The 26,297-nt window shown below is 38.7% G+C and overlaps 2 long non-coding RNA genes across 2 annotated transcripts in view; one reads left to right on the top strand and one right to left on the bottom strand.

Annotated features, from left to right (window-relative positions):
- The window catches only part of LOC309494652, a 218,985-nt gene that overhangs the window by 114,401 nt on the left and 78,287 nt on the right, over positions 1 to 26,297 (top strand). The window lies entirely within an intron of this gene.
- Positions 17,889 to 21,196, bottom strand: LOC309493625. The gene is made up of 5 exons (XR_014204024.1): positions 21,085 to 21,196; positions 20,849 to 20,880; positions 20,463 to 20,707; positions 19,890 to 20,047; positions 17,889 to 18,140 (listed from the first exon to the last, which is right to left on the bottom strand). It is a non-coding gene; the product is annotated as an uncharacterized lncRNA (long non-coding RNA).

Here is a 26,297-nt window from a genome sequence, read left to right as displayed (position 1 = left end):
TTTTTAATCATTCAAATTGGGCTGGGTGGCTAATAACACATTTTTCGGTGGTATGACAAACTCAGAACACATACTTAATTTTGACTTTACAGGGACTTTAGGTGTAATTTTCCCTTAAGTTCTCCCTTATGTTTCCCTTAAACCTAAGGGTGTTGCAGAAAAAAAACCTTAAGTGTTATTTAAGGGTTTCTTTAAACGCAACGGTCAAAAATTGTTTTGCTTTTACCATATTCATCAAGAAGAATGCATTTCTCCTCCTCTGTCCAATTTTTCTTTCTTTTTTGTTTTCTTTATCCATTCCGATATCCTAGCCTACTTTATTTGATGAAACTGCGAAAGTGTAGTGTTAGTGTTTTGCGTATCTATGGCAACAACAGACTTTTATAACGTGAATCCAGGATTGCTGTCGTGAAACACTTAAATGTTTCCCTTACCTAAGAGAACCGTTTAAGAGATTATATGCAACACCCTTAAGTTATTCTCTTAGGTAAGGGGAAATCGCCCCTTAAGTATCATACTTAAGGGAAAAACTTAAGGTGCTTTATGCAACCGGGCACTGGACCTGGCAAAAACCAAGATGGCGCCGCGGATGGCTGCCTCGGTGTGGAGCTCTCCGGTTATTGTGTTGTTTTTGTTGGTTTGTTCTGCGTTTAGTCATTCTTTTCCTATCAGTTTCACCAAAGACAAACTACTGGACATTAGGAAACACACACCAGACAACTTTTTTACAGATTTTGATTACTGAGACGTTTTACTGGACATTCTCGTCGGAGGGGCAGCGGTGTTGTTCAAACGCGCGTTCAGACGCAAACGCGGGAAGCGCGCTGGTGCGCTGGTTAAACTCCGCGAGCGCGGCCTCCGCACTGCACTCCCCAGTATCCAGTGCAGGTCCAATTACTAGCAGGGTGGGACAGTATAAAAGAACATGTAGTCACCTCCTGCGTGTGCTTGGCGTTTGAGCGTCGCGTTATTGCCCGTGGGACCGCCCCTTGTTTCTGCAGCGCTTCCGCTTTGAGGTAGGTGCGTTTGAGCTAGGTCGTAAAAACAGATGTGGGATTTTGTGTAAACGCTTGTTTTGTTTATAGCTGCGTGGATGGCCCGCGGCTGTTGGCGGCTCCGGCTCTCACGTTACATGCCTCTTGCAGTCCCGTGTCTCATATGCTTTGAGGTAACCTTATGTGTGTGCGTTGGCTGCTTAGTTAGTACCCAGGTATGTGATTTGTCGTAATGACTGTGTGATTCATAGCTGCGTGGATGGCCCGCGGTTTGAGTTTTGAGTGGCTGCTGCTCTCCCTTTGCATTCCCGTGCTTCGGGGATGTTGTGTCCTGTTCCTGTGTATGCGTGGATGGGCGATGGGTTCATGAATTAAAGGTACGTGAAACGTCCACTTTGTATAGCGCTCATTTTTTTATATATTGTAAGTATATGTTTGTATTTTAAAGGAGAATATATGTTCTGAGACGCCTGGTGGGCAACGCTGATTTGACGCTGCTGCTTTCATATCTCAAGATTATCTTGATAACAAACTTTCTTCCAACACACGTGTGTGTGTGCAGCCGACGCGTCTTGTGTGACGCCTGCTCGTTCTCCAGTACGAGTCATCGTGATCGCTGAGTCTCTTCCCCATTATACTCTCAAACTGTTTTGTGTTTTGTTTTTGGTATTTATTTGTTTCTCATTTTTCCAGTATATTATTTATCATTGTTTTGTGCTACTGACTGTTCTGATTGGTTTACTTTTGAGTGTGTTGCAGTGTTGTACTGTATCTATTCGATTTGTGATTTACTTCAAATGTGCTGGTAGAAGGTCAGTGAGGTTAATACCCAGCGTTGGCACTAAAACCTTGATTTTCTCTTTGTTTGTTTGTTTGTAGTATTGTTTTTCTGATTTACCAATTTAAATGTTGAGTATTTGTGTATGTTTGGAGTGGGTGTTATTGCATAGTGAGACCTGTAGTAATATTTCTGCTCTTGTTACAGGAGCCGAGGCTCCAGGGCAGGCCACTAGTAGGTCCTTACGCGGTGGTGGAGGGCTCGTCACAGAGTGCTGTGGGGCTATTTCTTGACTTTATTGCAGTGTGTGTGCTGATGCTTGTACACAGGGTGCTGAGAGTGATATAGAAGCCTTATGCTTACTGAGTTTATGCATCTGCCGTTAAGCCTCTGCCTCCTTTTATCTCGTGGTCTCTTTTTGCATTGTGAATGACCCAGCTCTTAAATCTTTTAAATAATTGTGTATTTAAATAAAGCTTTTGTATTTTTGGTATTCACGTCTCTAGCCCTTCTTGACGAATAACGTTCTTGTGTGTCCTGGGTAACATCTTAGATCCATAATATTAATATTTCCCTGGTAAACAGGGTGGCGTAGTCGTGTTTAAGCCAGAGGTAGTGTGCATTTAGCCGCTCCCTACGTGTCGAAGAGAGCGCCCCGCTACACTAACAAAATGGACAAACTTCTTCTCCTCACCCGCACTAACAAGGATTTTTTAAACTCCGCTGCTCTGTGCTTCACTGAAACCTGGCTGAGTGAAGCCATACCGGACAACGCACTACATCTGCCGGGCTTCCAGCTGTTCAGAGCGGATCGCATCGCGGAACTAACGGGGAAAACGAGAGGTGGTGGATTGTGTTTCTACATTAACGAAAGTTGGTGTTCAGATGTAACAACACTGAAGAAGATGTGCTCTCCTAATTTAGAGGCGCATTTCATAAACTGTAAACCTTTCTACTCGCCACGGGAGTTTTCCTCATTCATTCTCGCGAATGTTTACATTCCTCCAGACGCGTGTGTGAGCGCGGCGATACAACAGCTGGCTGAACATATAGCTGAAATGGAACAAAGGTACCCAAGACTCTCTTTTAATCATTCTTGGGGATCTTAACAAAGCAAATCTCTCCCGTGAACTGCCAAAATACAGACAGCATGTTACATGTCCTACCAGAGACAGTAATATATTGGACCACTGTTACACCACGATAAAGAATGCGTATAACTCCGTCCCACGGGCAGCTTTGGGGCTCTCTGATCACGGTTTGGTTCATCTTATACCGACCTACAGGCAGAAACTGAAATCAGCTAAACCTGTAATAAGGAATAAGTAAAAAAAATGGACCAACGAAGCAGAGCAGGATCTACAGGCCTGCTTCGATTGCACTGATTGGACTGTTTTTGAAGCTGCAGCCACTGATCTGGATGAGCTCACAGATACTGTAACATCATGTATCAGTTTCTGTGAGGATACATGCATTCCTACCAGGACATTCTTAACATTCACTAATGATAAACCATGGTTTACTGGGAAACTCAAACAGCTTCGTCATGCCAAAGAGGATGCTTACAGAAGTGGGGATAAAATCTTGTATAACCAGGCCAGAAACAGACTGACAAAGGAGATCAGAGTTGCTAAAAGAAGCTACTCTGAAAAGCTGAAAAAAACGTTTTCAGCCAACGACCCGGCATCAGTCTGGAGAGGCCTGAGGAACATCACCAACTACAAATCACCATCCCCCCGATCTGTGGAGAATCAACAATTGGCTGACACTCTCAATGCATTCTATTGCAGGTTTGAGAAGCCCAGACTCACACCTCACACCCGCTCTGATGTGCACTTTACACATCCACCATCACCTCCTGCAACCCCTCTCCTCCCCCCTTCTGCCATCCAACCTGAGCTTAAGGTCTGTGTGGAGGACGTGAGCCGAGTCTTCAAAAAACAGAAGACTAGGAAAGCTTCAGGCCCAGACGGCATCTCATCTGCTTGTCTAAAAGCCTGCGCTAACCAACTGGCCCCAGTCTTCACGCAGATCTTCAACAGATCATTGGAGCAGTGTGAAGTTCCCTGCTGCTTCAAACACTCCACTATCATTCCGGTTCCCAAAAAACCTAAAATCACTGGACTTAATGACTACAGACCTGTCGCTCTCACGTCTGTGGTCATGAAGTCGTTTGAAAGACTGGTGTTGGCCTATCTGAAGGACATCACTGGACCCCTGCTGGATCCCTTTCAGTTTGCTTACAGAGTAAACAGGTCTGTGGATGATGCAGTCAACATGGGACTGCACTATATCCTGCAACATCTTGACAGACCTGGGACTTATGCACGGATCTTATTTGTGGACTTCAGTTCGGCCTTCAATACCATCATCCCTGATCTTCTCACAGCCAAACTGACTCAGCTCTCCATGCCATCCTCAATCTGTCAGTGGATCTCCAGCTTCCTGACGGACCGGCAGCAGCGAGTGAGACTGGGGAAGCTCACATCCAGGACCCTCACCATCAGCACTGGCGCCCCCCAAAGGGTGCGTTCTCTCCCCACTGCTCTTCTCCCTGTACACTAATGACTGCACTTCTAAAGACCCCTCTGTCAAGCTCCTGAAATTTGCAGATGACACCACCGTCATCGGTCTCATCCAAAATGGTGACGAGTCTGCTTACAGACTGGGGGTTGAACAGCTGGCTGTCTGGTGCAGCTATAACAACCTTGAGCTGAACACGCTCAAAACAGTGGAGATGATTGTGGATTTCAGGAGAAAATCCCCAGCACTCCCCCCTCTCACCATCATGAACAGCACTGTGGAAGCAGTGGAGTCATTCAGGTTCCTGGGCTCTACCATCTCTCAGGATCTGAAGTGGGCAAATCACATTGACTCCATTGTGAAAAAGGCCCAGCAGAGACTGTACTTCCTTCGCCAGCTGAAGAAGTTCAATCTGCCACAGGAGCTGCTGATCCAGTTCTACTCAGCCGTCATTGAGTCTGTTTTAAGCACTTCCATCACTGTCTGGTTTGGTTCAGCTACCAAATCGGACATCAGGAGACTACAACGGACAGTCCGGACTGCAGAGAGGATTATTGGTGCCCCCCTGCCAGCCCTCCAGGACCTGTACTCTTCCAGAGTGAGGAAGAGAGCAGGTAAAATCATCACAGACTCCACTCAACCTGGACACCCCCTGTTTGAACTGTTACCGTCAGGACGGTGACACAGATCACTGGCCACAAGAACATCCAGGCACAGGAACAGTTTCTTTCCAAAGGCCATTTCCCTTCTGAACACTTAACATGCCCCCCAAGGCATATGCCTGTAAGTGCAATACTCCCACTGTCTAGTGTAATATTCTCTAACTCAGGTGATATTTATATTATTCATACTACTCAAAATACTGTAAATATGTTCATAATCTGTAAATGTTTATTCAGACTAAACCCAACTGTGACCCCTTTTTTTACTTTTATACTATTTTTTATTTATTTTTTATATATTTTATTCTTAGAATTTGTATTACTATGTTTATTGTTGTATTTGTATTTGTATATGTGCACTGGAAGCTTCAGTACCAAGAAAAATTCCTTGTGGGTGCAAGCACACTTGGCAATAAAGCTCTTTCTGATTCTGATTCTCAGACTGGGCCGAAGGTTCACCTTCCAACAAGACAATGACCCTAAGCACACAGCTAAAATAACGAAGGAGTGGCTTCACAACAACTCCGTGACTGTTCTTGAATGGCCCAGCCAGAGCCCTGACTTAAACCCAATTGAGCATCTCTGGAGAGACCTGAAAATGGCTGTCCACCAATGTTTACCATCCAACCTGACAGAACTGGAGAGGATCTGCAAGGAGGAATGGCAGAGGATACCCAAATCCAGGAGTGAAAAACTTGTTGCATCTTTCCCAAAAAGACTCATGGCTGTATTAGATCAAAAGGGTGCTTCTACTAAATACTGAGCAAAGGGTCTGAATACTTAGGACCATGTGATATTTCAGTTTTTCTTTTTTAATAAATGTGCAAAAATGTCAACAATTCTGTGTTTTTTTCTGTCAATATGGGGTGCTGTGTATACAATAATGAGGGGAAAAAAATGAACTTAAATGATTTTAGCAAATGGCTGCAATATAACAAAGAGTGAAAAATTCAAGGGTGTCTGAATACTTTCCGTACCCACTGTATATATATATATGTATATATATATATATATATATATACACACACTGAACAAAATTATAAACGCAACACTTTTGTTTTTGCCCCCATTTTTCATAAACTGAACTCAAAGATCTAAGACTTTTTCTATGTACACAAAAGGCCAGTCAGTATCTGGTTTGACATCCATTTGCCTCACGCAGTGCAACACATCTCCTTCGCATAGAGTTGATCAGGTTTTTGATTGTGGCCTGTGGAATGTTGGTCCACTCCTCTTCAATGGCTGTGCGAAGTTGCTGGATATAGGCAGGACCTGGCACACACTGTCATATACGCCGATCCAGAGCATCCCAAACATGCTCAATGGGTGACATGTATGGTACGGTATGGTATGGTATACTTTATTGTCCCAATGGGAAATTTGTTTTGGGCTCACAAATACAGCCACTGCATCGCCAAACATATAAAACAAACACACACATTACATAATAACAGAGAAGAAAGATACACATTTACAATCAAGTAATTGGCCTCACGCCTCACGCTACTGTATACACTGGAAAGTGATTGGCATCATGCCCCTTTATACACTGGAAAGTAATTGGCATCATGCCACTCTATTACACTGGAAAGTAATTGACATCACACCACTCTATACACTGAAAAGTAATTGGCATCATGTCACTCTATACACTGGAAAGTAATTGGCATCACACCATTCTATACACTCAAAAGTAGTTGGCATCACGCCACTCTATACACTGGAAAGTAATTGGCATCAGACCACTCTATACACTGGAAAGTGATTGGTATCACCCCACTCTATACACTGGAAAGTAATTGGCATCACACCACTCTATACACTGGAAAGTGATTGGTATCACCCCACTCTATACACTGGAAAGTAATTGGCATCACACTACTCTATACACTGGAAAGTAATTGGCGTCACGCCACTCTATACACTGGAAAGTAATTGGCATCACACCACTCTATACACTGGAAAGTGATTGGCATCACCCCACTCTATACACTGCAAAGTAATTGGCATCATGTCACTCTATACACTGTAAAGTGATAGGCATCACCCCACTCTATACACTGTAAAGTGATTGGCATCACCCCACTCTATACACTGTAAAGTAATAGGCATCACCCCACTTGATACACTGTAAAGTAATAGGCATCACGCCACTCTGTACACTTGAGAGGCAAAAAAAAACACAAAAAAAAACAAAAAAAAAACAGAAATACCAAACTTAGAATAATTATTTCTACTTTATATTATTTAACCCTCTGAGGTCTGAGCTGTTTTCTGGGCTCTGGAGGTGTTCTGACATGCTCTGACATTTGTGTTTTTTTTCTGTTACTAGTGACATTTTCATGGCTAAAGTCTAATTACACTGTATTCAGCACAAACTCTGCTACAATAATATATCAGCAGCATGTATGTAAAAGTTTGTAGTTTTGAGATAATGACATTTATGCGTGGTTTGTGAAAATACAAAAAATTCTCACTGAAATAAGGCCATGAAACCCATACTGATTATTTCTTCACAAGACTTTTGAAAATTGTATCACATAGCCTAGAATATTTGCTCCAAAACTATGTGAAAATCACCCTGACTGCTCATTCAGATAAGACAATATATTGATTTAAAATTTCTAAGACGTGTTTTGTGTGACAAAGCCATATGCGAAGAGGCGTGATCATCTCATGAATATGTAAGGCTTTAACACCTGAGAAAGACAAAGACACTCCCCTAACTGCCCTATTAGGAGCGGTCAGGCCCTGTCATTCAGAGCAACCTTGCACAAAGAATGAGGAGATTTAAAAAAGAATGGCTTTTAGATTGTTTGGATTTATTTACAACACAACACAATCCAAAAATACAAATGACAAAAGAGCACATTGAAAACAATGATCCAAAGACAGAGACCTTTGTGCCATTCCTAAAAACATTGTACATACCTTTCATTTCCAAGGTGTTTGATTTTCACTTTACCATGTTCATGTACAGAGACTCATGTGAATGTTGAAGTCAGCAGGACTCAGTTGCATCTGGTCCCTGAAAGAAAAAAAAAAAAAAGAAAAAACTGTGAACATACTGATATCAAGAGAAACTATAGGGCTGCACGATTTTGGGAATAGATTTTAGATTTTTCTGGTTAAAATTTCTTTTTAAAATTCACAGAATACACACACACACACACACACACACCCACACACGTTTCCAACAATATATAATGAACACCAGGTTTGTTGTGCCTTGTAGGCATAGGCTACGCAGTGCTGCATAAAATAATAATAACAATAAATTAAATCTTCCAAAAGATTTCAAGAACAACTACGCTAGAGAAAAATATATTGATTATCATATGTTACTTCAAATGTTTCCATTCGTTATGATGATATGAAATGAGATAATAGTAAAAACATAAAGCCTAATGTTTGGTGCATTTTTCCTTTCAAACGCAATCGCGCTCCAAAATATGATACATTAAAACCCACTGTGCGCTCCAAAATATGATACATTCAAACGCCATCGCGCTCCAAAATATTAAACATTATGGTTATACATATCTATGTTTGAGCAGATATCCACAAACAGTATTTAACAGGAAACACGGGTCTAAATAGTATAATATTCACCATATATCTAGCAACAGTTCAACTGCAATGTGAAGTTTATGCAACAATACCATAAACTAATAAGTACGAATTTCTTACCTTACATCTTTCTTGTCTTCAAATCGCGTTCTTCTTCTTCTGAGGTAAATCCAATATAAGCTCAGACGTGTCTTCCAAACTCGACGAAAAGCAGAGACTTGTGAAGTTTTTTGGTGTTTTGTGTTTGAGGTAACGAGGGCGTTCACGTTCCATGTGGAGATTTGCATGTGAATCTCTTTTGCGCGAGTGGGCGTGGCGAATTAAAAAGTAATTAGCAAGCGTTTGAGATACTGGACATCCTGTTGGTTTTATACAAATTACTTAAACAGAGAATATTTGTTTTCAGTTTGAATCCGATCATTTACAAGTACACACTTAAATGTGTATAAAGGTATATGGCTCATAAATGTGTGAGAAGTATTCGCTGAGTTTTGTTTCAGTTTATAGACGTGCTCAAGAAAAAAAAGTTCACCGCGATGGAGAGGCAGAACGCACACCCTGTTTATTTTCTTTATTTTACAAAAGCACAATGTTTTGATTTGATTGTAAGTGGACACATACAAAAGTAGAAATATCACAGATTATTATATCACAGGAAAATATCTTTATCGCGAGGGGGAAACCTTTCTGAAACGAAGTTTGTACTCACAAAACACTTTTATGAAGGTCGCCTTGCAAACGGGCACTTTCTCCAGATGTCTGTTGCACAAAAGACTGTACTTAACAGATACATTCCGGTCTTTTTGTTTGTTAATGTCCTGGACTTTCGGACGCTTCCTTGTCACTTTGCGTGATGTCCAGGAGATGAAGTATGGCCTGGTCCTGGTCAACCTTGTTTTGTTTTTCATAAAAATAGTTGAAATTTACCATCAGATCGTCCGGCGACAGCCTCTCGGCCTGACAGAAACCTTTGGCGGCAGCTTTGTGTTGACATCCCACTGTTGGTATTAACGCGCCACCCGAGTGACGAACCTTCGTTTTTGTTGTTTTTTGTGATTTTCTTTGTCCATTCTGCGTTTTCTCCCCCCAGGTGTAGGTCTCACTGGCTCATCAAGGCCATCAAAAGTGTTACTACAGTTTAACCCTCTGAGGTCTGAGGGGTTTTTGGGGTCCTTGAGATGTTCTGACATGCCCTGACATTTGTGCTTTTTTCAGTTGCTTATAAACATATTAATGGCAAAGGTATAATTACACTCTATTTAGCACAAACAGGGCTACCATAATATGTGAGCAACATGCATGTACATGTTTGTATTTTTGAGAGAATAATGTTTATGCATGGTTATTGAAAAAACTAAAAACTAAAGTTTCTGAAATAAGGCCACAAAACACATACTAAATACGTGTCAATAAGACTTTTGACTAATTGATGTCTTTGCCTAGAGTTTTTTCTTCAAAATGATGTGAAAATCATCCTGCCCTTATCATTCACATAACACAATACATTGATTTAAATCTTGTAAAACACTTTTTGTTTGTAAAGGCAATATGCGCAAGGGGCGTCAACCATTCAACAGCATCATGCATATGTAGTGGTTCACACCTTAGGAGACAATGGGGCCCGCATACTTAATGAGCCATTCATTCAGGTGTGTCACCTATAGCCACAAGAAAGAATGCAAGAGCAATATATATACAGTATATATATATATATATATATATATATATATATTCTACCAAATTGGTTCACAGTTGGAAGCATGTCAATTTTTATTTTTTTTCACAAATTTTGCTTGCAAATTGTATAATATCCAAGGAAAACATGTCTATTAATTGTGCAGTTAATTCTCATACTGTATTTTCAGTTTTGGAATATGTATCCTCTCCCCAAATTTGTCAATAATAAAACACAATAAAAATTATTTAAAGAAAAGGCTTATATTTACCTTTTAAAATTTGTTTGCATCTACCTTGTAAATATATTTTTTTTTATTAAAAAGGTTACAATTACAACAACAATTGAAGTGTAATCTTTCTTTGTAAAAACTAAAGTATACATTTTATCATACATATTTCAAACTTCGAATATAGCCTACATTGACAAAACATACTATATTTAACATATTAGCAAAAATTGGCAAACAAAAGCTTATTTGAGGTGGCAGATATTTTACAGTAAAAATGTGTAATCTATCCAAAACTAATCAACGAAATGTTGTCTTTCATTTGTCTGTAAAATAGGTCTTTCGTTTTTATTATAAGGAATATAAATGTTAATTTGCAGTTTAATACGTTGCTTATACAAATACATTTTATTTCAACATATTTCAATCGATTTTACTCAGTATAGCCAAATAGTTTGCAAAAAGCAGATAATTTATTCACACACAGAAACGCAATTCAAATTTAAACCGTCTTCACAGAAACGCGATTTACTTGAGAATGAAAAAAAAAACTTACTACATTATTCCATCCGTTGCTCCTCGAAATACCAGCACTTCTGAGGTAAGTTTTCCATTATTATTATTCCTCACAGCGCTGCGAGACAGTGTAGACAACTACACTTATCTGAATAAACTTGATGTGTTTTCTCGAGCTGATATGTGGGCGTTCACAGTTTGTATGGGATCGTCTCAGTCATTTGCGTTTGAATAGCGCGCGCTCTCCGTGGGCGGGGCCGATTAAAACGTAATGAGATGAGATGAGCTCGACTGGAATCGCTCTCTTTTAATACAGATTTCACAAGATGAGAATATTTGTTTTTTATATAAATTACTTCATTTAAAAGAAGAGAATTCAAGCTTCATGCCTGTGTGTCTGTATGCCTGTTTGACTGAGTATTCGCTCAGTTATTGTTCATTTTCGGACGCGTTTCAGAATGGACTTCACTGACAGAGAGAAAGCAGAACTCGCATTATGTTTATTTTTCTTTATTTGGCAAAAAGCACAACACTTTGTTTTTATTGTGAGTATACACAAAAAAAAAATGCACACTTAACAGGATCGATTGATGTATGAAACTTGTTTGCAAGATCAAAGTCAACAGAGTATTTTGAGTCTCTCTTGCACTGATAAGAAAAAAAGCGAGCCTATCACGCCGGCGAGATAGCCGACCTCAGGGGGTTAACTAGAAGTGCAACACAACGTGTTCTGAAGCACAGTGTGGTGAAGGCAGTGAAAAGAGGTAAGCCAAAGCTTAGCTTTGTATTAACAAAGTAAAATAGGCCTATCAGTGTTTGTCTTTTAAAGTACACTGGTTTGTTGCGTTTGTAAACAATAGGATTTGTTAAATGCATGTTTTTAATTGCTGCATATGCTTCAACGATGTTACTTATCAAACTTTGCTCTAGTCCTATACATTGTGTTTGCACATGAAAGTCTGCAGGGGCGGACTTAGGCTACGTGTACATTAATCCGGATACATTCGAAAACGGTGTTTTCGTTTAAAAACGCTCTCCGTCCACACTAGCGTTTTCCGGCATTTCAGTGTGGATGAGAAACTTTTGGAAAACGCCTGAAAACGCTAAATTCACCTTACAGCGCATACGTAAAACCTCACAAAAGCTCACTGAGATGATACAGACGGGAAAATAAATAATAAAAGTTATCGTGCAATTCTTATGACAGGATAATTTTATTTAGCAATATATCTTACCGTTCACTGATGCGTCCAGGTCGCACTCACTCACCATATGTTTGGTCTAAATCGCGACTGCTCTCATGTTTTGCCATAGGACTGTGAAATGAAGAGTGTGTAAAGTAACATATTTTAGCAACAGTGTGAAAGTGAATAGCACATAACAGGCACAATACAGGTATAAACATGAATATCTATTGGTACAATATACGTCACATGACTAAACTTTATGTGTTTATGTAAATAAACACATAAAAAACAATCGTTTTTAAATACCTCCGTTTTGACGGTCCACACTACAATGTGAAAACGCAGATTTCAAATTTATCCACTTTGGAGAGCGTTTTCAAAAAGGTTTGTTTTCATTAATAAAAACGCCGTCTCAGTGTGGACAGAAGGCCAAAACGGAGAGAAAAAGATGCGTTTTCAAACGAAAGCGTATTAGTGTGGACAAGGGGCCGGGGCCCTAAGCGATTACAGATATGGGGCCCCAACAGTCAATCCTTGAACTCATAACACTCTTTTTCTATACTTTTTTTTTTCTATTATATCTTCTGTTTTGTAGATAGATAGATGTTTAAAAAATCTGTAACCTGGAACTTTTATTTTCTGAATACAAAATTAAATTAAATAGAATTGAATTCACAAATAAAACAAACACGTAAATTCACATACAAACTATTTACAGTTAATAAACTATATTTGTGATTACACTTACCGTTTCTGTAACCTGGAACTGTTGTATTTTCTCAATGTAAAATAAAATTAAAATTAAATCACAAATAAAAGACAAAAAACCCACAAAGCTCATTATCTGACAGGTGTTTCGGCCAGAAAGCAAGATCGTCACTCATTAAAACTCCCTGTGTGCTATATGCTGTTCATGTTCGCGGGCTACACTCAGCAGCACACATCGATCCGACTGAGCTCGATCCGAATGAAATTTCGATCGGATTGAAAGGGGTGGTTTATTCCTTTTCTAATCCGATCAATCAAAATCAATTCCGATTTAAATCTTGTGACATATTAACACGCACATACAAACGATCACGTTATTTAGTTATGTAAACACGTTCGGATTCATGAATCGGACTGAATTCAGTTGAATTCATAAGTGTCGTCGAAATGCTCGCATGTGTGGATTACGAAAGGAAAGTTTCAATATTGATATATAGGGGGGCTTATAATAACGTTAAAATCTTAATGATTATTGACAGGCCACAATATATGATTTATATAGGCTTCCTGGTATTTATCGGGGACCCCCTAATTCCCCGGTGCCCTAAGCGGCTGCTTACCTCACTTATTGGTTAAGTTTATGCACAGTTGCAAATTAATCAAGAAACGGGTTTGCAAGAGAGTATGGCTGCGTTCGAAACCGCATACTTCACTACTATATAGTAGGGGAAAAGCAGTAGGCGAGTGAAAAAGTATGTACGAATCCTTAGTATTCATAAAAGAGTAGGCGAGAATTACCTGGGTGATGTACTAATTCTTGCGCGGTTCGGACGTGGGTACACTTATAGTGCGTTCGAATATGCCTACTTACCTAATATATAGTAAGAGAAAACAGAACATGAAAGGAGTAGTATATTCGAAATATCAGTATTCACAAAAGAGTAGGCGAGATATTCCCGGATGATCTACTACTTCCGGCACTTGTGGTCTTCCTCTGAGTCTGCACTTTCGTGATGTAACGGCGCTTTGACTGTCGGGAAGAAGTCTGCTGCGGATCTCGCATCAGTGCGGGCTCGGCAAAAGGGCACATTTAGGGCGCAAATCGACCGCATAGGGGGTGCTCGTGAGCACCCTTCTGAGACATAAAATGACAAATGGGACACCCTACGGTCTCACGGACTTAACGGACACGCGCACGTGGCAGCCATTTTAAGTCCACAAGACCGAAAGTGCATATGAAGTGTGCCATTTGGGACAGGGCCCTCGTCCGATGGATACTCTTCTATCCTAGGAGGCCACGGGAGAGGATACGTCATTATCAAACATAGCAGAGATCAGGGACGCGGGTGCTTTCAAATGTGAGTAAACACGGTTCCTTGTGTTAAAACCGCATGTGTTGAACTACTGTAGAGTAAATTGTTGAATTGTTGAAGGTGTAAAGGCGTTAGACAGTATAGTATTTGTGATTTTGCTGTAAAAACACATTTTATTATGTAGCCTATAGCTAAGGGGAGCTCCAGTAAGCACACGTTTACGTCTCCGAAGTGGATTTACATAAACCATACATCTTAAAGATGCTCATTTTAAATGTCTATTTACATCTGACAGGAAAATCTTCTATAAGTATTGCAGATGAGCACATCACAATATGAAATAGACATCTGAGTGATGAATGTGTGCTATTATGTAAGAGAATTCACTGTTGTCAACACTGTTTGCTGTAAGTAAAGTAAATAAACAAATCTATAAAGTAACTAAACATAATATTGTATTTGTCCATTTTGTACTTTTGATAAATTGAGGAACATTTATGTTGGATAAAAAGTGAGTTAACACATCAGCAACAACCTCAACATGTAAATGTAGTGTTGAGCACATAAATCACAGAGGTAACGAGAATCTTGTCTTGATGTTACAGGGTCAGATGAACAGATGTGTGTTTATCTGGTGGTGAGTGGAAGAAGGCTTTGAGTGAGTATACTACAGAAATGAATAACAAAATCTATTTAAACATTAAGTTGTAGTTTATTTTAATTATTGTAATTTCAAACAGAGCTATTACAACACGTTTCTGATTCTTGATTTCTGTGCATTTGCTGCACAGCTTTTGTGGTGGAGCAGGACCTGCAAGGAAAATTGATGGCTGCATTTGTGGGGGGAAAAAAGGGTATTTTAAGGATCTTACTAAAATATAAAGTAAGATCATTTTGCTACTTCTTATACAATCAAATGACGTTGTGCTGTTAAAATGACTGCTTTAGTATTATGTTTGTGTATTTTTGTAGGGTTTAAAATCTCTGCAGGCTGGTGTGAACACTGAGGATGAGGAACTCAGAGCTGAATCCTGGAAACGGTGCCATGGTTGAGACCCTCATCACTCCACTGGCCCTTATTGCCTCAGATTGTGAAGCACAGCGCAGCACGCAACAACCTCAGGCACAAAGGCACGGCTCACCTCTGGTGGTCAGCTGATTCATCAGAATAAAGCCGCAGAATGGGAACCGCTGTGTTGAGATGGCAGTAGGATGTGGGGTTCACTGCCTGTAAATACATAATTGTAGTTTGAATAAAGTTTTATGTGTTGTTGACTTGTATATGCGTTTGTTTATTGATGGTTACTTGTATTTGTTATTTTACTAATTTATTCATGTTTCTTATTGTTGTCAGTAAATAAAATATAATTATTTAATTAATGCATTAATTCATTGCTTGACTGAAAATTTTTATGTTTTCACTGCATATACCTAGAGTGTATTCATGCATAGCTATGTCATATGACAAAACAAATTACATTTTGCTTGTTTTATTAAATTATATAATTTTCAGTAAAACAAAGGTAATATAATTAAGTATTGGCCAGCATTTATTATTATTATTGTGTGTAAGTTTTGGGGTGGGCTAGCAATACAATTTGTTCTGGGGTAATATTAATTTTTAAGGAGTGATGATACTTACATTTTTCGAGTATAAAATCACTCGAGAATGATCTTCGAGCAGCTGCCCGTCTCCTCCGTTGTGAGGTGTTAGTGCACCTGTCGCTCATATTTTTTTATTGCCAAACTTCTTAGTTAGATCTTAGTTACATACAAGTTACATACAAGACATCTACTGACTAAGAATAATATGTCTTTATATGAAAAATGAAAATATGGCAGGTTCACCTTTTTGGCAAAGCCAATTTGTCAAAAAAAATAAAATAAATGTATCAAGTGTGAAATTAAAATAAATTGTACACCTTGTCATTGTTCTTTTTTCCTGTGTATAAAATCTCATAGTGTGATTTATGCAAACCCATTATATATATATTTTTTGGTCATTATGATTGTTCATTGTTAAAGGTGCTCTAAGCGATGTCACACGTTTTTTAGGCCAAAACATTTTTTGTCACATACAGCAAACATCCCCTCACCATCCGCTAGCTGCCTGTGCCCTGAACACACTGTAAAAAAAATAAAATAAAATTGTCTCTGTAGACACCCAGGCTCCACAAACAGCAAGAAAAACAAACTGGACTAACCCGCACCACGAAACATAACAAACTGTTCCAGCTAATAACCGACAAGAAGGATTTGGGGGTGGGGTTTGGGGGGTTAGTGTGCAGATGAGGAGGAGGGAGGGTCTAGCTAGCCTCCGTTTTGTTTGACAATACTTTAAAAATCAACAAGAAGTGACGTCACCCAACATCACTTAGAGTACCTTTAAATATACAACCATGGTATCTTTTCCTGATCTTGTATGAAACTAAGTTTGGCAATAAAAAAATGATATGAGCAACAGGTGCACTAACACCTCACAACAGAGGAGACGGGCAGCTGCTCGAAGATCTCATCTGTACACACAATATCTTGTGTGTATCCACCATGAAAAACAGCTTTTTGTTTAATTTACTTTTCAGACCACTGCAGTGGAAAAACACAGAGAAGTTGTGATTCGGTGTTTAACCCTCTGAGGTCTGAGGGGTTTTTGGGGTCCTTGAGATGTTCTGACATGCCCTGACATTTGTGCTTTTTTCAGTTGCTTATAAACATATTAGGGCCGGATTAACATAAGGGCTAGGTGGGGCTGAAGCCCCAGGGTCCACGGGATTAGGGGGCCCGTGATTGGCTGGAGGAAATGAGATTGTCAAATCATATAGGTGGTTGATTTGTGTATACTAAAATAACAAGAAGTTATAAAATAACAAGAAGTAAAAATAAAAATTATTTAAAGAAAAGGCTTATATTTACCTTTTAAAATTTGTTTACATCTACCTTGTAAATATATATTTTTTTTATTAAAAAGGTTACAATTACAACAACAATTGAAGTGTAATCTTTCTTTGTAAAAACTAAAGTATACATTTTATCATACATATTTCAAAGTTAAGGATTCATTACTTTGAATATACACTGTAAAAAAAATCCTGTAGTTTTTACGGAATTATGCTGGCAACTTTGGTTGCCAGAACAATGCTGTAAAAAATACATTAAAACTGTAATCACCTTTACAGAGCAGCATGTAAGTTTAACATTTTAAACTGGTATTTTTAACAATGGATTTCAGCAACATTGACATGGCCATAAAGTTAATGAACACATTCCTTCAGTAAGAATTACATTCAGCTGCTGTTTTTTTAACATAAAAACCCATTTAATTTCACTGAATTTATGTGAAATATGAATTAATGGTTAACGAACAATGTTCCATCATTGTTGGGGGTCCCCCCCCCCCATTCTAAATCAATTGTATGCACCATATTGCCATGTAGCATAGTAATGTTATACACCATTACACCAAGTAGTCACACTAGGAAAAAGAAAACAACATTTTCTGGGTTTTGAAACATTTATTTTGGTTAAAAGCAAAGATCAAAAAATTGCCTTCTGTGAACATGGTGGCTAAATAATTTTTTAAACATAAAATGCAATTTTAACACTTAACAACAAACAGGTAACAGTTAGCACTTGAAGGAATAGTTCACCCAAACATTTTAATTAGCCTAGCACATGATTTACTCACCCTCAAGTCATCCTAGGTCTATACGACATTCTTCTTTCAAACGAATACAGTCGGAGTTCTATTAAAAAATGTCCTGGCTCTTCCAAGCTTTATAATGGAACTGAATTGCTGTTTCTGTTTTGAAGTCCATAAAAGTGCAAACGAAATCCCATTCAAAGTCTGCAAGTTTTCGCAGAAGTGAGGACACCTGTAGGCTTACAGTGGTGTTCTTTTTTTTTGCACAACTTGGTTACTTGGTTACAAGTTACTTATCCTTTCTTTGTTTTGATCCACGTTCAGGATTGATGTCAAGAATGCGTCTAAAAGGCAGGAAAGAAAGAAGAAAAAACAATGAAATAATAACAATGGAATAATTGCAAGCCTTGCAATGTTTATTGCATACACGACTACATGATAATGTTAAACATGACATTTACCAGACTAAAATGCATGTTTGCACCCAAAAATGAAAATTATGTCATTATTACTCACCCTCAAGACTTTCGTTCATTTTCAGAACACAAATGAAGATATTTGATGAAATCTGAGAGGTTTCTGTCCCTCCATTGACATCAATGTCATTGCAACTGTCAAAGCCCAGAAAGGTGGTAAAAAAAAAACCCGGTAAATAGTACATATAACTACAGTAATTCAACCTAAATATTATGAAGTGACGAGAATACTTTTTGTGCGCAAAATAACCCCAAAATCTATGTTACTGTAATTTCCTATTATCACTGTAAAGCTGCTTTGAAACAATCTATATTGTTAAAAGCGCTATATAAATGAAGGTGACTTGACACTGTTTACACTACGTCAACAGCGTAGGAGAATGACGTGAAAAAGAAGAGATTGTTGAATAATGTCGTTATTTGGGTTTTTTTTGTGCACAAGAAGTATTCTCGTCGCTTCATAATATTAAGGTTGCACCACTGTAGTTGCATGGATTATTTAAAAAATGTTTTTACTACCTTTCTGGGCCTTGAAAGTTGCAAAGACGTTGCTGTCTATGGGTGGTTCAGAAACCTCTCAGATTTCATCAAAAATATCTTAATTTGTGTTCTGAAGATGAACGAAGGTCTTACAGGTTTGGAACAACATGAGGGAGAGTAATTAATGACAGAATTTTCACTAATCATTTAACTGATAACAACTTGCACTGACATATCTTACAATATGTGACTGCCATTGTTTTGTCTCAAGACTTTTGTGTTCTGACTACTCATACCAGTAGTCAGCTTAATAAATACTGTCAAGACAAGTCACAATTCAGTCTAACTAGTGCAAAATGCCCGTGCAAAATCAGTTTTTGTGTGTGTTTTTAGTAATTGTTGGTTTGGTGCCCGTGAAAGAGACTGTGAACGCATTGAATTCAGGGAGCAGGCTAGGTTACTACAAATGATGGCTGAAATGCTAAAGATATCGTTAAATATATCATTTTTAAAAGGTTGTGGTTTAAAAATAAACATTCTGACATTAGAGGGTTGTATCGGTCAAAGAAGCCCCAAGAAGGTTGTGGTTTAAAAATAAACATTCTGATATACATTCTGATATAAACACTATGTCAGCTACACTGTTTACTTCTGAATATTATAGTTTGGTCCCAGAATGTGATAAATCCATTTAGATTAATTTGAGTAAAAATGTGTTTTCTTTACCAAGAAAGTGGCAAGATGAAAACCACTATTTTCTGTTTCAAACTTTCACATAGCATCTTTAGGTTATAAAAACGTCAAATCCAGATTTGGATTTTCAAAGATCTATTATAAAAACGGATTATTTCCCCCCCAAAATGCAATAAATTCATGACACTTTTTTTTCAAAATGCTATCATATTGAAACTGTTGAAATCAGCCATCACTAAGAAATATCTCCTGAACTTTTTTTGACGGCGATCAGCTCACAAAAACTGATTTGCACAGCCATCATTTGTAGTAACCTAGCCTGCTCCCTGAATTCAATGTGTTCACAGTCTCTTTCACGGGCACCAAACCAACAATTACTAAAAACACACACAAAAACTGATTTTGCACTAGTTTATATGAATGGAAAATATGATAATGACTAACCTCTGAACAAACTCAAGGGTGCATGCTGCCTCTTCCTGGTACTGCAAGCTGAAGTTATAGGAGGAGGCAAACAGCGCTGCCAGGCCAGTGATGAAGTTAGGCTGTGATCCTTTCCACACACACCTTGACCTTCCAAACGTAATATCCAGCACTGGTTGCTTAGAGATTGACATGTAATAAAAATAAAAATAAATAAAAAATTTATAAATAATATTAATAATTAAAATAACTATTGTGGGTTCCACTGTGGTTCGATGTAGTTGTCTATTCATAGTTATATGAATTAAATTTTCACCTAAAAATTCAAATTGATTAGGGTTAGAACGCTAAAACGCACTGGCATATTATTTTGCTTGTTTTAAGCTTAAACTCACTTAATTTTGACTTATTCTTTCAGAAAACAAGACAATTTTTACTTGTCTATTAAATGCTTCTTCAAATAAGAATTTTAGATATCTGGACTGGAAACAATAAAAAAAAAAACACTAATTAAGAAAAACATATTTTGCAGTGGGGTGAGTAAATTATGGCGTTTCATTTTAGGTTTAAATTACCATTTTAATGTTTACATACCAAGAAATATAAGGCGTGGACTCTCTGGCAAATGTAGATTGCTGGACATCAGCGTTGCAAATTCCTGAAACAATTTTTAAAAAGGACAGCACAACCATGATCAACAGAACCAAAACATAAAACATATTACAGATTAATGAGATTTGTTGAATAATCTCTACTTATCTGCTTGAAGGATAACACCGTCTAACTTCTCTTTGAATTGTGGGAGTAGTTGTAGGACCATGGCATGGCAATCAGGAATACTACATTTGAAAACAACATTAGGAACAAAAGCACGATCACAGAACTGACAGCATTTGATAGCATATTTTTTACCACATAGATTATACATACACATAGATAGACTATAACTGTAACACTAACAGTTACTTAAAATCACTTACATTAGCACTGGACCGTCATCAGATTACAAAGCCTGAAACGAAAAATATATATAAAAGCACGTCATGCAAATAACATGGTAAATGTTGCCTATTATATGAAATATCGAAGTTACTGGTAAACAGGCGGAACAGAGTGAATTGCTTGCGCGGCCGCGGTAGTAAACCGCAAAATCAAACCAAATAAGTTACGTGGAAACAATGCAGAAATGTGAACACACAAAAAAATATTGGCTTACCGTATCACTCAGTTGAACAGTTTTCCATCTTCTCAAACTCTAAATCCCACTTATCGTCACAGGCGCAGGTTAGATTATTTTAATGACAAATTCTTCCATCCGTCTTCATGTAACTGTTAGCAGCTAACATTAACGTCGTCCATTTTCTGCTGCGTCACAGGCAACTGTTTGAACCACGAACCGAAGCTCACAAAAGCTTAAAAATTGCTCACAGATTCGCAGACACTGTTTATCTTGATAACATGAATGATTATTCTGTTCAGTTGAATCCCGCTGACAAATCAAGTTCGCCTGTATAGCTACTGTCTGCTCGCGTCACATTTGAACTGAATTGAGCGCGAAAGAAATCAGTCCCACAATGCAATGCCTTTTACAGTATGATACCAGGGCTGGCAACTCTCACGCATAACGCATTGAGCGTGAGACTCACGCAATTGACACTTTGCACACGCTCTCACGCCACACATCCATTTTCTCACGCACAGAAAAATTGCGGAGCAAGGAGGTACTTTTAATATTAAACTAATTCTCAGCTCTTAGATTCCGTCAATTTTATTACGAAATTCAGACAAAAATACGTTTGGCGCTTGTAAATGTGACGTGCCAGATCGCTGAGCGCCTCCTCAGTTCAAGTGCACGTGAACCGATCATCTGTTACTCTTTTATTTAAAGATGCAGTACAACTTACCGAAAGTATACATAATATCGACCAATTAGTGTTTTTCAACCACGGAAAGAGGTCAATATATAATAGCAGGAGAACAATTATGTCACATAACGTTACATTTACCTCAGGAAAGCCATTTAATGTCCATGTTAATTGAATAGAAAAAATAGCTAGAGAGATTTTGCTGAGCACTATATTACATATTTATTATATTTTTCTTATGTCATTAAATAATTGTTATTATAACAAAAACTGCATTATATTTAATTTAATTTTTAACCTTTAATAATACCAGCAGATTAGACCCTCTATGTTTACAGCAAAATCAATAAAATTGTAAATAAACATGTATCCAAATTAGTCAATATTGAATCAAAATCGGAATCAAATCACAAGAATGGAATTGAAATCTTGAAATTTTTGTCAAGCAATAATAAAAACTGTATCCTACCAGTCATTGTACAATGTAAACATTGTAACATGTTGTCACTAAACTTCATAAAATTGTATTTAGTTACCAAATGTTCTGACAATTACACTTATTGTGATGCAATATTTGTTTTTACATTTTAACATTATGCTCTTGTCTTTTAAACTGTACTGTAATTGAATATACAATTTTAGTCTGTACAATTTACAGAAATAGATCATTTCTACAAAAATATATGTTTTTATAATCATAGTTTTACTGTAAAATTAACAGATATATTTGATTTACTTGTTTACAAAATATTACTGTTAAGTTAACAATGTTCAATTGTATTCTCATTTACAGTATTTCCATGTAGCTATTTTACAGCATTTCAAAGTTAATTTTACGGACATTTTTTACAGTGTAGCCTACATTGACAAAACATACTATATTTAACATATTAGCAAAAATTGGCAAACAAAAGCTTATTTGAGGTGGCAGATATTTTACAGTAAAAATGTGTAATCTATCCAAAACTAATCAACGTAATGTTGTCTTTCATTTGTCTGTAACATAGGTCTTTCGTTTTTATTATAAGGAATATAAATGTTAATTTGCAGTTTAATACGTTGCTTATACAAATACATTTTATTTCAACATATTTCAGTCGATTTTTACTCAGTATAGCAAAATAGTTTGCTAAAAGCAGATCATTCATTCACACACAGAAACGGAATTCAAATTTAAACTGTCTTTTTGCGAGTTGTGGTAAACAGCGCATCTCTGCCGTTCATTCATTCACACAGAAACGCGATTTACTTGAGAATGAAAAAAAACTTACTACAGTATTCCATCCTTGAGGTACGTTTTCCATTATTATTATTCCTCACAGCGCTGCGAGACAGTGTAGACAAGTACACTGATCTGAATAAACTTGATGTGTTTTCTCGAGCTGATATGGGGGCGTTCACAGTTTGTATGGGATCGTCTCAGTCATTTGCGTTTGAATAGCGCGCGCTCTCCGTGGGCGGGGCCGATTAAAACGTAATGAGCTGAGATGAGCTCGACTGGAATCGCTCTCTTTTAATACAGATTTCACAAGATGAGAATATTTGTTTTTTATATAAATTACTTCATTTAAAAGAAGAGAATTCAAGCTTCATGCCTGTGTGTCTGTATGTCTGTTTGACTGAGTATTCGCTGAGTTATTGTTCATTTTCGGACGCGTTTCAGAATGGACTTCACTGGCAGAGAGAAGGCAGAACTCGCTTCGTGTTTATTTTTCTTTATTTGGCAAAAAGCACAACACTTTGTTTTTATTGTGAGTATACACAAAAATAATACACATTTAACAGAATCGATTGATGTATGAAACTCCTATGGAAAATCAAAGTCAACAGAGTATTTATGAGTTTCTTTTACACTGATAAAAAAAAAGCGAGCTGGTATCGCCGGCGATACAGCCGACCTCAGGGGGTTAATAAAACATCATTTCACGAGTTCACACTTACGAATGATCAGAGAGTAAATGGTTATGCGTATTTGGCATGCTGTCCGGGGGGAGGGCTCTAAGCTCGGAAATTGGGCCCAAACCCAGAGTACTCCCCAAAAAGCTAAGTGAGCAAAGGACAGCCGCCAGTTTAAAAACCCCCCGAAAAGAGCGCAGAGATTGGCGGGCTGGCATTTCAAGGAGGAGCCTGGTTGTTTTGGCCGGGAGAGCTCTCGCAGCGTCCGACGGGAGTTCAATATGTACAGTGTCGGACGGGTAAGTTCCGCTGGCATCCGGGAAGGTAAGTATGGGTGTTTGAACAGGAGGGTTCTTGCGGCAATACTCACGGCATCAGAACGGATAAGCCTCGCCAGTCAGAAAAGAGAAAAACGTAAATGCTTGACTGGAAGAATTTTGCTGCGTCTGCTGGGAGATCAATACTCGCTGGACAGAAAAAGAGGAGACGAAGATGCTTGGCCTGGGGAACTCTCGTTGTGTCCGCTGGGAGATCAATACTCGCTGGACGGAGGAGGAGACCTAGATGCTCGACCGGGAAGGCTCTCGCTGTGTCCGCTGGGAGATCAATACTCGCTGGACGGAGAAAGAGAAGACATAGATGCTCGACCGGGAAAGTTCTCGCTGTGTCCGCTGGGAGATCAATACTCGCTGGACGGAGAAAGAGAAGACATAGATGCTCGACCGGGAAAGTTCTCGCTGTGTCCGCTGGGAGATCAATACTCGCTGGACGGAGAAAGAGAAGACATGGATGCTCGACCGGAAAGGCTCTCGCTGAGTTCGCTGGGAGATCAATACTCGCTGGATGGAAAAAGAGGAGACCTGGATGCTCGACGTACAGAGCAATCATTAAAAAAAAAAAAAAAAAGTATATTCCGATGAGGGTTTGGTGGGCTTTTTTGATGTGGAATCGGTTGGTTCTGATGTAGCTTTGGAAAGCGTCTGAGGACCATCTTCCGAGAGCATGGATCTGCTGCTGGGAGAGGCCTTTTTGGGCTGCTGCCCCGATGCGGAAGGAATGGCTGGAGAAATTCTCTGCTGGGATGCCTGATTGTTGGAGAACAGATTTGAGGTGCTTTTGGAACCAAAAGCGTGTCACGGGTTTGTTGGAGTCGTCTACGAATAGGGATTCGAGATGGGATTTAGCATGAGAGTTTCTCAGTTGGAGGTATGCCAGTATAGTTTGGTATGGCTGAATTGGTGATGGAAGGTTGAAAATGTATATAAAATGACCTTTTTTGGTTTGGTCTGTTTTGCTTTGTTTAATCAGAAAAGAGATTGTTTCACTGTCAAGTACGGATAGGTCTGAGATGCTTGGGTGGACTTTTGGATCAAATCTGGAAGTGATAGCCAGTTCCGAGCATCTGAGAAAACCGAAAAAGGCTAGAATGAACATGGCGTCGAGTGTGCGAGAGGTGTTAAGGGATTGATAGCCTGTGCGGAGGGTATGAATACATTTAGTAAGATGTAACGACAATGACTATGACATGCGGTCACATGCTGTTCAAATTAGTAAATCCTGATCTCCAAACACATCCTTCGTTGTCTCCTTAGACAACGAGTTTGTTCATGGCGCCTCTAAGTCTGCTTGAACGGTCAAAATTGCATCTTTGTGGCTCCCCAGAGGGACATTTGAGTCACATAGGGAACCCTGTTTTGGAGAATCCCCTCTAAAACCCCCATTTCAGCATGGACTCCCTGTGACTTTTATAGACTCGTGACATCCCAGACACCCCCACACACACACACACACACACACACACACGCACACACACACAAAAATCCTTTGTGTTTAACTTAACATCCTTTAATGTATGTAACTCAGACTTGTATCTGAACTTCCTGTATGCATGTGTGATTAATGTTGTTTTGATCATATAGTTATGATCTTCGAGTGTTTGGATCTGAAATGTGTTTTTGAAGAACGTTCTCCCAGTAGAATCGCATCCCGTAACCCGATCTCATTGGCAGGTCATAAAATTTGACCACAGAGCCCATCCAGCCCTATGCAAAGGAGACCACGGGTGCGCAACATTCCAACGCACACGCACAAACACACTCTGGACTTTGAAACAGAAACCCCCTACAGAAAAGGACTTTTACCCATAAAGTCACTCTTAAATGTACTAAATATATAAATTTGTGTGTTAAGAGGTGTGTGTAAACCATAGGAAAGCATATGTCCTATTTGTAACATTAATAGAACTGCAAATGCCTATACTAATGCATAATAATGTATATTTGCATTGCTACAACGTCTATATTCTATTTTTGATATCTCTGTAATCCTCTCCAGCTAACGGAGTTTAATTCCAATAGCAGAATGCAGTGATGCGCATTGTTTTATACAGTTCATATGTCTGGAGAAAAATCCTCTCAAGTTAAAGTCAATCATGACTCATTCGAGTGGGCGTGTCTAACCGGACAAAGGAATCTTCCCGCTCGAAAAATCTCGACAGATGATTTGCCCTTCACGCAAAAGGAGGCGTACACGGGATTCCCTTAAAAGTCCGAACCTTCAGTTTAAACGCTCTCTCAACTCTCAACTCTCATCCCCGATCTCTCACCCTTCCTCCTCTTCTCCCCGGCGCAGCGCTTCTCCAAGGAACATCTGAAGGAGGCCCTGGCCT

Source organism: Leuciscus leuciscus (assembly GCF_965113295.1).
Source record: "Leuciscus leuciscus genome assembly, chromosome: 3".
NCBI lineage: Eukaryota > Metazoa > Chordata > Actinopteri > Cypriniformes > Leuciscidae > Leuciscus > Leuciscus leuciscus.
The sequence above is the reverse complement of the archived record's forward strand: the minus strand, read 5'-3'. Positions and strand labels throughout refer to the sequence as shown.